Source organism: Pinus tabuliformis, chromosome X, assembly GCF_031772625.1.
Source record: "Pinus tabuliformis cultivar Carrire ecotype Pingquan chromosome X, CPIR1, whole genome shotgun sequence".
Taxonomy (NCBI): Eukaryota; Viridiplantae; Streptophyta; class Pinopsida; order Pinales; family Pinaceae; genus Pinus; species Pinus tabuliformis.
Window position 1 is genome coordinate 878,774,372 of NC_142308.1, and position 9,798 is coordinate 878,784,169.

The following is a 9,798-nucleotide window of genomic DNA, read 5'->3' on the forward strand; positions in this document are numbered from 1 at the left end:
TTTGATTCGGGAGCTTCCCATAACCTAATTCCTAAATCTGTGATGGAGAGACTAGACCTAGATATCACAAGGCCATGCAAGGACTTGTTCTCATTTGATTCCAGCCAGGTCAGGTGTCTAGGCCTAATCAAAGACCTTTGTGTATCTTTATTCCAATATCCAGCGAAAACAGTCTTGATGGATGTGGTGGTAGCTGATATTCCACCTAAGTATGGTATGCTTTTGTCCAGATCTTGGGGTGCAAAACTCTAAGGATCTTTGCAGCTAGACATGTCCTACGCCACTATTTCAGTCTTTGGACAGCCAAAGAGATTATACCAGGAAACACTAATGAAATATGTGGTTAGCAGTCAAGAAAAACCCCAAAACTTCCCCATCTATTCGATGCATTCTGACATGGATTCATTCATTTTATATAATGCTGGGATATGTCCCAAAATTGATGTCAAACTCCTAGAAGCAGCACAAACACAAAGCATAGAGGAACAATCTAGTGCCCAAGATCAAAAAATTGTTGATATGATTAATGTAATAAAGGAGAATGACATATCATATGAGTTACAAGAGCCAAATCTTCCCATTGAACAAGCTTCCAATGATCTTAAGGCTAATCATAACCAAGAAATCTTATGGTACTTGGAGTTTGATGGCTCGGTAAACAAATTAGGAGCAGGGGCAGGGGTTTGGACACACAACATGCAAAATAACCATGCTGAAGGTCATGCATATAGGTTAAATTTCAGATGCACAAACAATATGGCCGAGTATGAAGCCCTTTTGTTAGGACTCAAATTGGTCAGAGGTCTTGGGGCAACTAAGGTTTCAATTCTAGGGGATTCAGATCTGATTATACAGAAGATGAAGCAAAACTTTGTTACAAATGATCTTAGGTTGAGGGTTTACAGAGGGGCAGCCATTGAAATATTTAACACTTTTTCAGAATCTCAACTCACCAAAATTCCCAAAAAGCACAATTTACATGCACATAGCTTGGCAACTTTTGCCAGCACTTGCAAGCTACCATTTGAGCCCAACCACCACTTCACTGCTGAAATCAAACACAGACCTGCTCTCCCAGATAATGTCAAAAATTGGCAAGTCTTTGAGAATGATACACAAATAAATAATTTCCTGACTTTGAAAGAGGAATTCTCTAGCATAAACATTGATACAAGCACCATGGATGATCAACAACAGATAGACAAAATTGAGCAAAGTATATCAGCTGAAACAACAAAGTTGATTTTGCACCCAACAATTTTTGATGACAAGAATGTACATGAACTGAAGCAAACAGATTTTGATGAAATAGCTGAGGCAGAAGCTGAAGTAATTGAACTAAAGGATAATTTTCTGCCCACAGGCTTAACTCCTTTAGAGGACATATTTGATTCAAATGACATTCCTAGAAAGCCAAAGATGCAACCTCTCAATGCAAAAATTGAGGACTGTAACATTGGAACTACAGAAAATCCCAAAATGATAAAGCTATCCAAGACATTGCCTGCTGATCAGAAGTTAAAATACATTAACTTGTTTAAGGAGTTCCAAGATGTCTTTGCCTGGAGTTATGAGGACCTCAAATCCTATGATACTTCGGTCATCCAACACACTATACCTTTGAAAGAGAATCAAAAACCTTTTAAACAGAAGCTTAGAAGGGTGAATCCTGTCCTCCTTCCCCTGATTGAAAAAGAAGTTAAACGTATGTATGAAGCTGGAATCATTGCACCGATCAGGTTCTCAGAGTGGATTTCAAACCTGGTACCTACTAGGAAGAAAATGGGAGAGATAAGACTCTGTGTTGACTTAAGAAATTTGAACAAAGTCTCTCTCAAAGACCACTACCCCTTACCAAAAATGGATCATATCCTACAAAGGGTAGTAGGAGCTTCTAGGATCTCATTGTTAGATGGATTCTCAGGATTCAATCAGATTTTAGTCCACCCGGATGATCAGGATAAAATTGCCTTCACAACACCTTGGGGAACCTTCAAATATGTCAAAATGCCTTTTGGACTCAAAAATGCAGGGGCCACATTTCAAAGAGAAATGGATATAGCCTTTGCCAAAGAGATCCATGATTTCTTAGTCATATACCTTGATGATCTCACTGCTTTTTCAAAATCAGACCAAGAACATTTAGAACATTTAAGGAAAGTGTTCCTAATTTGCAGAAAATATGGCATATCATTGAACCCAAAGAAATCATTGTTTGGCCTGGAAGAAGGCAAACTCTTAGGTCATATAATTTCAAAAGATGGCATTAGGATTGACCCAGACAGAATTCAAGCTATTCTCCAAGTGCCCCATCCAAGAAACATCAAAGAACTGCAAGCTTTTTTAGGAAAGATTAATTTCCTAAGAAGGTTCATTCCCAATGTGGCCGAGCTAATAAGACTGTTGAATAACATGCTGAAGAAAGATTCTAAAGTCAAATGGACCATGGAAGCCAAACAAGCCTTTGAGGACATCAAAACAGCTTTGACAAAAACACCAGTCCTCATAAGTCCCAAATTTGATAGAGATTTCATCATTTTTTCCTTTGCATCTGAGCATACTATTGCTGCTATACTATTACAAAAAGATGATCAAGGGTGTGAGAAGCCCATTTCTTTCTTCAGCAAAGCCCTTAGAGATGCTCCACTAAAATATCAGATCTTGGAAAAACAAGCTTATGCCCTTGTAAAAGCCATCAAGGATTTTAGATTTTATATCTTGTACTCTCATGTGATAGCCTATGTTCCAAATGTTGTGGTTAAGGATATTTTAACTCAAGAAGGAATTGAAGGTAAAAGGGGCAAATGGATAGCCAACATCTTAGAATATGACATTGAAATCAAGCCTACAAAACTCATAAAAGGACAAGGATTAGCCAAACTGATGACTGAAACCAATTTTCAAGCCCTTGACATCAATGAACTGGATAACGAACAGGAGATGGCGACTCCACAGATCAATCAAGCCTTTTTACAATCACCTTGGTATGCTGACATATGTTTTGTATTGTTAAACTTGCAAGCTCCTCCAGGGTTGTCCAGGACTAAAAAGAGATTCTTGAAAATGAAAGCATCAAAGTTTTGTATTATAGACAATGTTTTATTTTGGAAAAATCATGAAGGTATTTTGCTTAATTGCCTAACATTGGATGAAATTGACAAAGTCCTCAAGGAATTTCATGCAGGAGACTGTGGAGGACACGTGTATTGGAAGTCAACAGCTGATAAGATCCTGAGGGCTGGATTTTATTAGCCCTCCCTGTTTGCTGATGTGAAAAAATTTGTAATGTCCTGCCATAAATGCCAGATCTTTGAAGGCAAGAGAAAGTTGTTACCTTTACCCGTCAAACCTATTTCAACTGAAAGAACATTTCAATAATGGGGTTTAGACTTCATTGGTGAAATTCACCCTTCCTCTTCTGGCCAACACAAGTGGATTTTGACTGCCACAGACTATTTTACCAAATGGATAGAAGCCATCCCTTGTAGGCAAGCCAATGACTCAATCATCATGCAATTCTTAGAAACCAACATCTTGTCTAGATTTGGCTGTCCAGAAAAGATTATTACAGACAATGTTGCTGCTTTCAAATCCAAAAGAATGATCAACTTTTGCCATAAATACCACATTACTTTGGGCCATTCCACAGCCTATTACCCCCAAGGTAATGACCTAGCTGAGTCATCCAACAAAAGCTTAATTAACATCATCAAAAAGGTCTTGGAGGAGAATAAAAAGAATTGGCATAAAAAGCTTGTAAATGCACTATGGGTAGACAGATTGACCACCAAAAGATCTATTGGTACAATTCCATATGAGTTGGTATATGTTCTGGAGGCTGTTTTCCCCTCCTCCTTAGGAATCCCTGTGATCAAGTTGCTGCAAGAAATACAAGCAGAGCCTAATGATATTCAGAGAAGGATCAATCAAACTATTCACTTGCAGCAAACAAGGGAAGAAGTATATCAGAGAACCCAAGTTCTACAAGATAAACTCAAGAAGATCTTTGACAAAAGAATAAAAGCTGAAGATTTCTTCATAGGAAACAAAGTGCTGAGATGGGACTCTAGGAGGGAAGATAAAGGGAAACATGGGAAATTTGATTTTCTTTGGAAAGGACCATTTATTATTCAGGCTGTACAAGGTAACAACACCTATTTTTTGAAAAGTTTGGATGGCATAGATACTGAGGAAGGCCCAGTCAATGGGCGAATGCTCAAGCATTATTTTGATTCTCTATGATCAACATAACACAACTGTATATTGTACATAAATATTTGTATTTCCACCAGTTTTCATTTACAGCAATTAGACAAGGAACAAGATGTAGCAGATTTTGAGGAAAAAGTCAAGGAATTACACCACTTTTGGTGTATATTTTGAATTTACCAGAAGAAATCAAGGAGATAACTTGGGAATTATAAATATGATGATAAATACTCAGAGAAACCAACAAAGACAGAGCTGTAATTTTGCACAGATAAGCTCATGAGGAGTGCACACATGCTACAAAGGTTCAGATCATTGGTTTCCAGGAAAAGCAAGTTTTGAATTACAGCAGCCAACTAAGAATAAGGCCATCTGACCTACTATTCTTGGATTTTCAATAGGAAAAGCCATCCCCAAGTGGAGCCACTGTTAGGTTCCTATACCAATAGGTTTCATTTTTCATGATTGATTATGGAAGTGCCAAATATGATCATCCTTTCTAGGTTGCAAAGGTTCCATATTTTGTATACAGATAAAGAAAATTAAAAAATGTAAAGAGGGTATGCCCCAAAAGAAAAATCAAAGGGCAAGAAGAATGAATTGGTCAACAAAAAGAAAAGAAAATGAACCCCAAAGAAAAACCAGCAAAGTGACCAGTCAAAATGCCACTATTATCTTAGTTGTGCAAATCAAGTTAAAAAAGTGCAAACATTGTTTCATCATACTTGATGGATGGCCCAACAGCTCAATCTGGACTAGTCCATATTTAAATTTCCTGTTGCAGAATAGAGAATGAAGGTCTGTTGTTATGAAACCAGCTCAAGAAAAGATAGAAAAGATAGATCAACGCCTTAGAATTCAGCCTCTTCGAGGGGGAAACCTCCTTTACATTACATAAATGAACAATTCTTTGATGATACAAATGACAAAACCTCCTTTCTATATATAGGAGTCTAAGGAGTCAAAATATAATCCAGCCGACCTAACAATAATAATATAAAGCCAGAAAAATAACAATAGAGGGATTCTATGGGGCACAGAAATAACAACATGGGGGTAATAGGGGCACAACAATATAAATAAGGGGTATAACTACAATAGTAATGGGGTAATCACTAGTATTATAGGGACCCAACATGCCCCTCTCCTTCAAAAAAGTGTTGTCCTCAATGCTTGAGTAGTTCTGGATACTTCTGCATAAAATTCTCATCCTCCCATGAGGAATCTTCAGTGGATAAGTTCTTCCACTTGATAAGATACTCTGAAATTGATCGATTTCGTAGCTGTCGAGTTCTTGTTTCTGTGACTGCTTCCGGTTCCAATATAATTTTTCCTTCCTCGTCAAGTTCTGGCAATATTGTTTGAGCTGGGAGCTTGTCACCTATAAGCTTCTTTAAACATGAAACATGGAAAACTGGGTGCAATCGAGAAGCTGCAGGAAGCTCCAATTTGTATGCCATAGTACCAATCTTTTGCAACACCTTGTATGGATCATAATACTTTGGTGATAGTTTATTATCCTTCTTAGCTTGCTTTAGGGACATTTGCTTATATGGTTGTAGCCGTAGGAATACCCAATCACCTACATCAAAACTTCTTTCACTGCGATGTTGATCTGCCTGTTGTTTCATTCTATTTTGTGCCAACACGAGGTTATCCTTTAAGAGTTGGAGGACTTGTTGTTGATGTTCGATGTGATGTTCCACTACCTGAACCTTAGAATTTTCTCTTAAATATGATGTGATGGATGGTGGTTGATACCCATAAAGTGCCATAAATGGGGTCATTTTTGTTGCTGTATGGAAGGAAGTGTTATACCACCATTCAGCCAGAGGCAACCATTTGACCCATTGTGTCTGTTTATTAGATACAAAGCAACGAATATATCCTTCCAAACATTTGTTTACTATCTCAGTTTGCCCATCCGATTGAGGATGATAAGATGAGCTATGAGCTAACTGAGTTCCAAGACAAGAAAATAATTCTGTCCAAAAATTTCCAGTGAAAATGGGATCTCTGTCACTTACAATAATCTTTGGGTTTCCATGTAGCTTTTGAATTGTTTCCATAAATGCAGTAGAAACTGTACTGGCTTTAAATGGATGTGATAATGCACAAAAATGTGCATACTTGGTAAGTCTGTCAACTACCACCATGATGACACTCTTTCCCTCAGACTTGGGTAAACCTGTGATAAAATCCATTGAAACCTCCTCCCAACGTTGGCTTGGAATGGATAAAGGTTGTAATAGACCCGGTGTCTTAATTGTTTCAACTTTATTTTGTTGGCAAACCAAACATTCGGCCACAAACTTTTGAATATTTGATTTAAGGTGTTATCACAAAACCAGTACTAGGGGCTGCAACCAAGCCAAGTTTCATGTAACTGTTTCAGACCATACTTTAGATTAGGAATTAGCCTTCCTAATCAGAGAGGGCTCTCTCACAACTCTTGATAAAATCCTTCAAACACTAGATGGCTAACTCTTTATTCACTTATGAAAGCATAACTGGTTGGAAACACATCAAACTGGCTCTCATTGGGCTATGGAGTCTATAATATCAAGTAAACAAGGAAAACACAGTGACCTCATAGAAATCAAGGCTCTTAGCATTACATGTCAAACATATTTCACCAAAACATAGCTTGCTGTATACACAGGAAGTCAGAGCATATATTTATGAATTCTGAGTGATTGCATACAACAAAACCATAAAATAACATAAAGTACGACACATCATCACTACATTTGATCATGACAATCCTTCGAGAATCTTGAGAAGAGAATAACTCTGTTTTACTATTACTGTCAAAAAGGTCTTACAATGGCCCAAAACAACACTGTTTTTCTATAAAGTATCCAACCCCTTCTACATCTCACCTTGGCCCATATATAGGCAAGCAAACTAAAACACCTCGAGCTTCCTCCTCCAGCATGAGGGGAGCCTCGAAGGTGGCTATTAACTATTCCTACATGCTACTAACTAATGCATTAATTACAATCATGCTGGGCTGTAATTACATAAAGTCCTAATCAAACTAAAATACTAATTTCACTCTCCTCGTATGCTTGATGCTTCCTTGAATGCTTTGACAGCTGTCCTCCTTCAATTAATCTGATATGGCTGAGTTAGGGATGCAATGAATGCTGACTTGGGATGCTTTGAAAGCTCTGATGGCTCATTTAATGATCAGAAGGTGTGCTCCTATTATAATGGTCTATGTCTCCCAACCTTCTCCGAAAGTGTAGCAACATGTTCCCAAATCATTTAACAACCCCAAGTATGAAGTACTACCATGTTTTTGAATGTACTGTAGGTGGCATAGACAGATGTCTCTCTTCCACAACTCCTGCTCACAGTATTACACTAGCGGCTCTGTGCTTTTAAAATCATCACCTACAGCAGTTTCGTAGCGCGCTACGAAACTGCTGTGTGATTTAAAGAAAACACACTCTTCCTCTCTGGTTTTCTAAATAATCATCAGTGTTCATGGCTTAAGCACTTGATTGTTTTGAAAAGGTTTGCTTGCAACAAATATTTCTCCTGAGGAAAAACTTGTCTCCTCTGTTAAAGGACTCTTGGAACCTTCCACACAAAACAAGTCTTCTAGCTCTGCCATGGTATAACGATACAGAAAACACTGCTAATCTGGATTGCCAAACAAGTCTTCTTTGCATGTTGTAGACAGTCAGAAGCACAACACCCTTTCTCCAAAATTGTTCTCTATGATTGCGCTCAGTATTGATTACACAAACCACAGCATATAACAACTCGCCATGCAACCAAAACTGCAGACTTGTGATACAAGACATAAAACAGAGGGTTATTAATTCATAAAATCACTAATTAGTTAATCCTCTGTGTAGTTCTACTTTTCAAATCTCGGTAACTCTCTTTGAAAGTTCCATACAGTGAAATAATCAATACAGCTCCTGTGAACTAATAACTAATAACCAAAGTTGGCAGCCAAAGGTGGTTATTAGTTATGGTTATTAGCAGGCGCTGCGAAAATTCACTCATTTTATCTCGTGAATAAGACAACAAATAGCTGAAGTTCACACTAAAACTCGGTACTTTGCATCTTGCCACAAGGAGAATGGGTGAGCCTCTCTTGATGAAGAATTAAGATAAATGGAGACTGGACCAAAAACCTTTTGCCACGCTTCTCCAGAACGAAACTTAGGACATAGCTTTTCACCCGCATAATGAGCACTATGAAACATTGCAAGCGATGTTGGCCCAACATGGGATGTCAAGTTTTGTTTTATTGGACCTCCATTATGAAATTCATCGCTAGGAGTGACGACCCAAAACCCAACGATGGGATCAAAGCTGATCCATCCATCATCCTTCAGGTATAAGAAATTCAGCTTGTAGACACTCTGTTCAAACAACCACATGACAATCAACCATATAAACACCCCAAACTGTCTGTAACACTTGAAGCGCTGCAAATCCTCCATAAACTGCTTACAACTCCTTTCCAATGCTCTGTAATAGTGTTTCTCACTAAAAAGCCTGATGCAATCATCAGATTATTTTCTATAACACTTCGCTCTGTATCTTATAGCATTTCTTCACCATCTAAATGGTTACTTTGCTTTCAATTATTCTATTTTGATCTCTGAAGTCAGAGGAAGCTTATGAGGCATTTTGAGCTTGAAGAGCGACGGGCACTTGGCTGCTCCGACCAGCTAGGCAAAACTAGAATAGTTAGTTCTCCGTTAAGTCACAACAACTTCAAACAACAGGAGTGGCACTGGGTAGCCTCCGATTGCAACATCAAGGGAACATTTGCATTCTTCACATATTGAACCTCTGAAACTTCTTGTGTGTCCTTAAAACAATGAAATGTATAACCCGGGCCAACACATAAAGTATCTACATCTGCTTCTGGTCTATGGACCCTTAACTGATAAGACACAAACTTGAATATTTTTGCATTACTGCTCGATTCCCAGCAAGGCGCCCGAATACTCTGCACTTGGTTGTAGCAATTCTATGACAATTTGGTTTCTTTATCGGCATATATACATTACAGTACTCTTTCATTGTAAGAATATTTGAAGCCGCATCTGTATGAGTTACATTTGGCATTAGATGCTCTGCACGTGCCTCTCTGATCTGCGCAACATATTTACAATCTCCGAATACTATCTTAAAACAAGACAGATGTGCCGCCATGTCACCGACAATACATCATTAATTAAAGCATTCGAAATTGCCACAGGACAGAGAATCACTTGGCCATGGTTAATCATTCACACCTGACAATAAACAATGATTAAACCTTCAAAGCATGACCCAGATCAATGAACATTTGTTTATTCCCACATCCTGGTCCAGATCAACACGCGGGAGCATCTGCATCAATTTGATTTCATGACCAGATCAATATAATAATTTCATTCCACAATTAGGACCCTTGGATTATCATTTTGCCCATGCAATCAACAAGATAAACACGTCATCGCTCAACAAACAATCTGCCACTACGTCGGATTGCATTCCTTCATACACAACAACACATTAATTCATCATGCGCTCTCGACCTCCCTCATTCACCGGTACCATGATATGCTCCAT